This window comes from Olea europaea, unplaced genomic scaffold (genome assembly GCF_002742605.1).
Source record: "Olea europaea var. sylvestris unplaced genomic scaffold, O_europaea_v1 scaffold3883, whole genome shotgun sequence".
Taxonomy (NCBI): domain Eukaryota; kingdom Viridiplantae; phylum Streptophyta; class Magnoliopsida; order Lamiales; family Oleaceae; genus Olea; species Olea europaea.
Genome location: NW_019258311.1, coordinates 23,120 through 30,411, shown reverse-complemented (window position 1 = coordinate 30,411; position 7,292 = coordinate 23,120). Strand labels below are relative to the sequence as shown.

At 33.2% G+C, this 7,292-nt stretch overlaps 1 long non-coding RNA gene and 1 pseudogene across 1 annotated transcript in view; both read right to left on the bottom strand.

The window, feature by feature from the left end:
• Positions 1-23: 23 nt before the first annotated feature.
• Positions 24-2,181, bottom strand: LOC111387073 (annotated as a pseudogene).
• A 1,500-nt stretch (positions 2,182-3,681) lies between these two features.
• The window catches only part of LOC111387074, a 3,902-nt gene continuing 291 nt past the window's right edge, over positions 3,682-7,292 (bottom strand). Inside the window, exon 2 of the long non-coding RNA XR_002701353.1 lies at positions 3,682-4,364. This is a non-coding gene — a long non-coding RNA (uncharacterized LOC111387074). The remainder of the gene's footprint in view (positions 4,365-7,292) is intronic.

The window sequence follows — 7,292 nt, the reverse complement described above, 5'->3', positions numbered from 1 at the left end:
ATTTACACAAAGATATTCTTTATATAAATTTGATAATTATCCTTTTCTAGAAAATTTGCTAGACGACCCCATAAGCATCGCTCGGTCAATCTTCCACGCGTCCATACGACCCGTTCTCAATCTGAAAATATTGTAAGAGTGAGTATTTTTTAAAACATTCAGTAAGAATACGTGCACATCCTTATTCACATAATATAAATATAAAAATAGTATAACATACCAACATTTCTTAGATTTAGAGTTCAAGGAATTCTTAAGAATCCCCATATCCCGTAGAATTTAACTTCTTTTTTTTAACTTGACGGTCCATCCCGAAGAATTTAACATATAATTCGACCCGAAGGCCTTCTAGTATTTCATGCCAAATTTACATAAATATCAAGGATAAAAATTTACCACTTGCACCATGTATTCTTACCTTAATTTGATATCCAAGAATTTGTATAGAGATGAAGTTGTAAACTTGTTTTAAAAGTAAAACACTCACTGAGAACATATATAGACACTCATAAAAGTCATTTAACACGTAACATGAACCAACGAAACGCCTGTGGTTAAATGTACACCTGATGATGTTAATAAATTAATATATTATTAATGGACACGTCTTATCACGTCCGATGGTTAGAATTCTGGAAACGGATCAATTACACTGTAAATTTAATGAGTGATTTGTGTTTAATATATATATATATATATTAAATGATAAAACCGTTTCAAATTCCAATGTATACGTACTGAAGTGAACATAGTTAATAAAACATACACGTTTCCTTTACAATCATAAATCACATATTTCTAGAAAAAAATCATTTTATATTATTTACACATATGACATATTAATAAAATATTAAAAGATAACATATTTCATTTTATTAAAATAACTCGAGCATACTAGCTCGAAATTACTTTTTCTTAAGCTCAATTTTTATTATTTAACACGAGCTATAAAACGAGTATAATATTGATATATTTTTATCAACTTCAAAAATGCTTAAATATTTGACTCAGATAAGTTACGATAAATTAAAAGTATATGTTTGCGAAATAAACCATTTATGCAAATAAGTGGGACGTGTTTATCACTTCAACTTTTCGATTTTAGTGTGACGACAATGTTAGACATGGATTATTTTATTTGCTAAATTACCAGCCCACGTGGAAAATTTTAAAATTCGGAGTGTTACAGTCACCTCCAAATTTGTTCTGATCAATTTCACCACCAAGCAACTTCATGTATCCACCACCACAGTCAAGCTTCTGTTCATGCTGGATAGAGAACCAGAAAACTAATGTCTTGTCCTTGTTGCTGAATTCAGGGAACTCAGCTGAGATGGCATAAAACCTGTAGTCTTCAGTGGTCTATATACCTGCACTAAGACATAGAAGTAAATCCCCTTTGACGTCATATATTCAGTACATACAAATTCATATACATATATATTGCGCAAACATATCTACGTACTTAAGACTCATCAACTAATGACATGTTTACCTTCATCGGTAGAGTCCCCATTCCATTTACCAGTGGTAAGGTTCCATTCTCCGGCCATGTTCTCATCTTTCTTCCAGTCAGATTTGGCCCACTGATTCTCCCATCCATCTTCATATTTCATAAAAGCAAAAAATCCAATACAACACAACAAAATCAATCGAACAGCAATTAAAGCTATCAATACTGTAAAAGAGAGTGTAACATAACCAGTTTTTTACGAACAAAGAAACCAACTTAAATCTTAATAGCAAAACCACTTGTCTAAGACAAAAGGAAAGCTCCAATAATGGAACTAAATGACACATTTTTTTTCTCAAGTCTCTTCTCTCTACATGCCTCACTTTTTTCACCTTTTTAAAGCCTGTAAAGTTTCCAACTTTCATTAATAGAACCCAGTTTCTTAAATGGAAATAGAAGCTCTAAATTATCCAATTATCCAGCCTCTGTTTATAGAAGGAAATGCAATGTGACAATGGCTAAAATATTAACTGTCATCGAATGAATTCGTACTATTTCCATCGAAAGTCTGTTCAAACAGATAAAATAAGATGCTTTGGCACCGATATGTGGATCAAATATAAAAAATGAACGTTTATTGGTCAAGTATTCAGAATAACCATTGTTTACATGTCAAATTGATCGCACTCTAGCATCAATCAATTCAGTAGTTTCAAAATAAGAGCATAATTCAGTAATTTGACACAAAAAAAGTTACCAAAAACCAGAAAACACAACGCTCAGTTAGCAGATCCATTCAGAAAAAAGGCCATAGCTGCATACGCATTGTTAAATTGAAACTAGAATCCTTCAATCAAAAAGATATGATCGACTCATAAATAGAAATCATGTCCATTCCTTCAGAAATTGTATCAAGAGATATTGAAAAACTGAAATTTCATAATTTTCATCGAAACATTATCAACTTAAATCAGATTTAGCTAATTCAGCATTAATTATTTAAAGAGAGAAAAATTGAATAATTAAAAATGAGTTTGAGCAAAATGAATTTAAAAGATAAAAGTCAAACAAGAACTAAGCAAATACGACTATTGGAGCATCTAAGGCTGCAATGACAATTGTACCTTATTAGATAATTGAACCCTTGTTTGAGCCCCATTTTTTTCATCAAACTACATTCTTCAACAATGATTTGATACCATTTCAACCACAAATTTTTCAATAAAATAATATTATACGCAAATCCAAAATATTTCTTTATTTTTTAACCACATATTCTCCATCGTAACACTATTTCAAAATGCACTTTTTAAGGAAAATGGGCATCAAACAATCTTTTAAATGAGTTTTGCTATATGCACATCTAAGGTTGACACTCAAGATGACAACCCCATTCTTGAGTCTCAAATCAACGAACGGATTGATTGAACCAAACCTAGCATAATCGCGAACGCCTACGAAAAGATTGGTTGGATTTAAGAAAGGGGGTCTTGAGCTAAACCTTGGCCAAACCTTGAAAATCTTAATGCCAAACTATATGATTGAATAAATCCTCCTCTGTTTGTTGTGGGTCACTTCTCCATCTTACCGGTATCGCAAATCCCAAGTTTATCTATAAAGAGCGAATCTAATTGTATTGATGTCTGAGTCGAATGAATAAATGGATGGAAACCCTATGACTTCAATTAATTATGAGAAAGAAAAAGCAACCAACTTCTGTTCCTTGTTGGAGGGGCCATCAACTTCAGATATACAAACAGCAAATCCTAGTTTAAAGAACTGTGCTGGGGAATAGCCGCCCCTCCAATAGGGGGGTGCCAACTGTTGTTTAGCCTGAATTTAACCCTGGCCAAACAAGTTTTCCCTAGTTTAAATTGGCTTTCATCCAAATGAATGAATTCCGTCAAATTCTCATTTGATCAAAACACCTTTGACCGGATTATTTAAAAACTCAAAAGAGTAAACTTGTCATTTTAAATATTCTTAGCCATGTTAAATTCATTTTTTCTTCAAAATCCAACACATGAAATTTTGTAAATGAAGGCACTGTAAAATAATGAACTTCAAACCTTTATTTGTTCTTTCACTAGTCATTCATACTAAATCAAAAATATCCCTATGTAAAATCATAAGACAGCATGGCAGACTAAAAATAAGTGGGGCATTATTGCTAATACTATTGAGTACAGAACATTAAACCTATATATGAAAAACGTAACAAGTTGAGATATTTGATTTTAAGAGCTTAGCATAGCTTTGCCAAGTGCTTCGAAATGGGGCTGCAAACTTTCTGGGTAAAAATGAATTCGCACTGTACATCATAGTTACACAAGGTTTTCACCAAAAAATGACACTTGAATACTGGGAGCTTCTGTATTTCCAACTTGACCACATTTTGGTTGAGAAAATTAAGCCAATGCCTTGGTGGAAGTGTTCGTTGAATAAAAAGTCGTGCATCACGGATCTTCAACCTCGTCACTCTTTATATTTTTCCGGCCCTAACTCCAAACAAGAAAAGAATGAGCAGAAACCCAGAAGAAGCATATGCAATTCAGTCTTGTTGAGTCCACATAGAAAGAAAATAGATATCTTAAACACACATACAAACTAACAAACAAAGTACAGGAAAAACATATCTCAAAACCGTATGTACAGAGTGCAACTTAATAACACAACTAATTCTTGTTTTAACCCAGAAACATGCTGTAGAAACTCCAAAATATTAAGAACCTGAGGGCACATGATGGTTGGTTTCAGAACTCGACCAACCGATATGAACTACTGTATGAAGAAAACTGCAGCTTTACATTGCAATCATTTCGATTATAAGAAACTTTCACTTTCCTCTGTGTAAAGGAAAGGTTCTTGCTTCCTGTTCCAACTCTCGATCGCAAGATGCACTTGCTTCCACCTTAAAAACGCGAAGGACAGAAATAGCTGTTAGACATTTCTACATGCAACTGGTTGCTGGTGACCTTTACTGACAAATTCAAAAAGTTTTAACATCTCATTTATAATATAAATCAATCTAGGCAGCAAAATATAAGTTCGGGACTTAAAACAGTATCAATATGATAAAAATAATTCTTTGGAGAATGTTGACGGCATATTATCTGTCCCCTGTGGCATGTTTTCTATGTCCAAATATCCTATAATCCAGAATTTCTCATGTCCTTAAGATTAAGGAATAACAGAACTAAAAACAAGTCAAGCTAGGTCAACTTTAGCAAGTTTGAGCTTAAGCTCGAGCTGATCAATAAACTTACTCACTCCAATCCAAGCCAGGCTCAAACCAAGGTCAAAGTCAAGCTCCAATTTGGGACCTAAACATATTACACTCTAATCTAATTATATTTACATTATATTTGGAGAAGTAGATAAAATCTAGTTTACTGTGAAAATGTAGAAAAAAACATTCAGACGTAAAAGAGCTTAAAAAGTTATTATGTTGTAAAATTTCTTCAATTAAGTCTAATAATTAGAAATTGTATACCTGAGCAGCTAAACTAGCAAAGTTTATCTACTCAACCATCATTAGTTAAGCTCAACTCATAAAAAAAAACCACAAGCTAAGTCTAATCGAGCTGACATGAGCTATAGTCTACTCTAAAATAGACCAAAGATATTGTCTACCCTTTCTCCAGTATCAGGCTTACAACATTTGACATTATTTTCTGCTAATATCCTCTTCTAAGAAAGCAAATTGGCCAATTTGGGATTTACACAAACACATTGGATTGTTCCATGACTCATTCAATCTTTTTGAATCTCAAGTTTAAATGATTATATAGGCACCACAGAAAATATCCAAGAGCTCCTTAGAAACTGGCTAAACGGTTACCTGGTAGAATTAAAACAGATTTCTCAATAACCATGAAAAAGTAGTGACTAAAAAACTAGGTTGGAAACTTGCAAAAACAACAGGAGCTCAAACATAGTTCGTTTGCAAAAGGAAATAGACATTTAAAATCTTCCCTAGGTAGTTGTATTGATTAAACACAATTATGAAAGGACAACTAATAAAAGAACTATATAATAAACAATTGTAGTACATTTTTTATAGAGAGGATTGAATAGCATTGGACATTATAAAGAAAGAAAAAGAAGTTAAAATCTTGTTGATTATACAACCAATCCTCACTAATACTGCAACCGAACATACTCATCATGTTGTATCTAATCAGAAATCCTCCAATCCAATCATATCTCATACACTAAACATAAATTAAAATAGTACATTGAACATTTTAAGTGCCATGAAAAAGTTTCCATGACATAGAATTTCATATTGACATTGGCTGTGAATTGGAGCTAGCTTACAATAGCAGAAGTGCCGGATGCAAGATAGGGCATGCTCTAAATTATGCCTAAAATTCACTTTTCAGCATGAAGTTCATGACCATCCTATGTTACATACAGACACTTGTCCTCTAATTGGAATTTCAAGATATTGGCAAATGCAAGAAATTCGATGCATAATTTCTACTCCTCACAAAAGTAACCACAACATTCTCTTTCAAGAAAACTCTCCGAACACCACTGCTAATCATTACGAAATAATACTTGAGTAACCTATGAACAATAGTTTCATCTTGTACCATCTGAATAATATTAGATGTGAAGTAACTACATATCAACCACACTCTGCTAAGAGGGGACTTATGGTAATATTACTCGTAAAGCGTTGTGGTCATTGGCCTAAAATAAACAGAAATAGACAGAAGAAACATTGGCACAATTTAATTCATTATTAAGTGGTGCTTTTACATTGAATGGGAGGGAAAGAATAGCAAACTTCACCAAGTCAACTATTATCAAACATAGAAACAATCACTAGTCCTTATTTTGGAGAAGGGAGCAAAAGCTTCTTTGATAAAATTTTGAAGCTTTGTGTACACACGAGTACTCCTCTTCTGTCCTGTCCAAGCAATCTGTAGGCAGCAGAACTTAGTGAGATCAAAGCTCGGCAGGATGGCCTGGTTGTGAAGATTTCCGATTGATGAACAAGAAGGAAAATGGAACTCTTTATTTTATTTTTTTTTACTTGCACCCGGCTACATGTCTTTTGGACCCTTCGCCCGCCCGCCACCAGTGGGAGCAATAAAAGGCTCGCCCCTCATTGCTTATGCATTTGGACATGCACATGATATAATCACCTACAAAAGTCTGTATTTTATATTTAACTAGTTTAATACCAAAAATGTAAATTCCACATACTTGCTCTTATATATTTAAATATCCCCATCCTTGTGATTTTATGATGTTTAGTAGTATTCCTGTCTTTACAGTGGAGAAATTAGCTCAACATAATTTAGAATGCATTTGTTACTGTTAAACGCAATAATTTTGACATGCTAAACTTTCAAAAGTGAGTGCTATTCATTGGTGTACACTATAGAGTATACTTACTTCTCTTATCTTTTTCCAAGCATTATACTTCTTCTGGTTTAAGCATCATTCACTAAATAATGTAGTTTCATGCCACATTTTAAAGTAAGTGGTCCATATCCCTATTTCATTCGAAAAAAGCTACAGATTCACAAGAAGTTATCCAAGACAATATTTTCATTACTAGTAACTTCCTAGATCCTTTTATCAATTCACGTACCAATATAAGCATTTCGTTAGACTGCTTAAATGATCATCACTGTCCAGTCCTCTGTTTCGTATAAATAACCATGTCTAGCCAGTATCTTCGTGGCATACAACAATAAACAAGCGAAATCATAGTCTCAATAAACTTGAAGTTGACATAGTCAATCATTTTATAGTACTCTACGCGATCTAGCTTTAGATATACTGAAAGGTGTAATAATCTAGCTGTACTGAAGTACGAAGG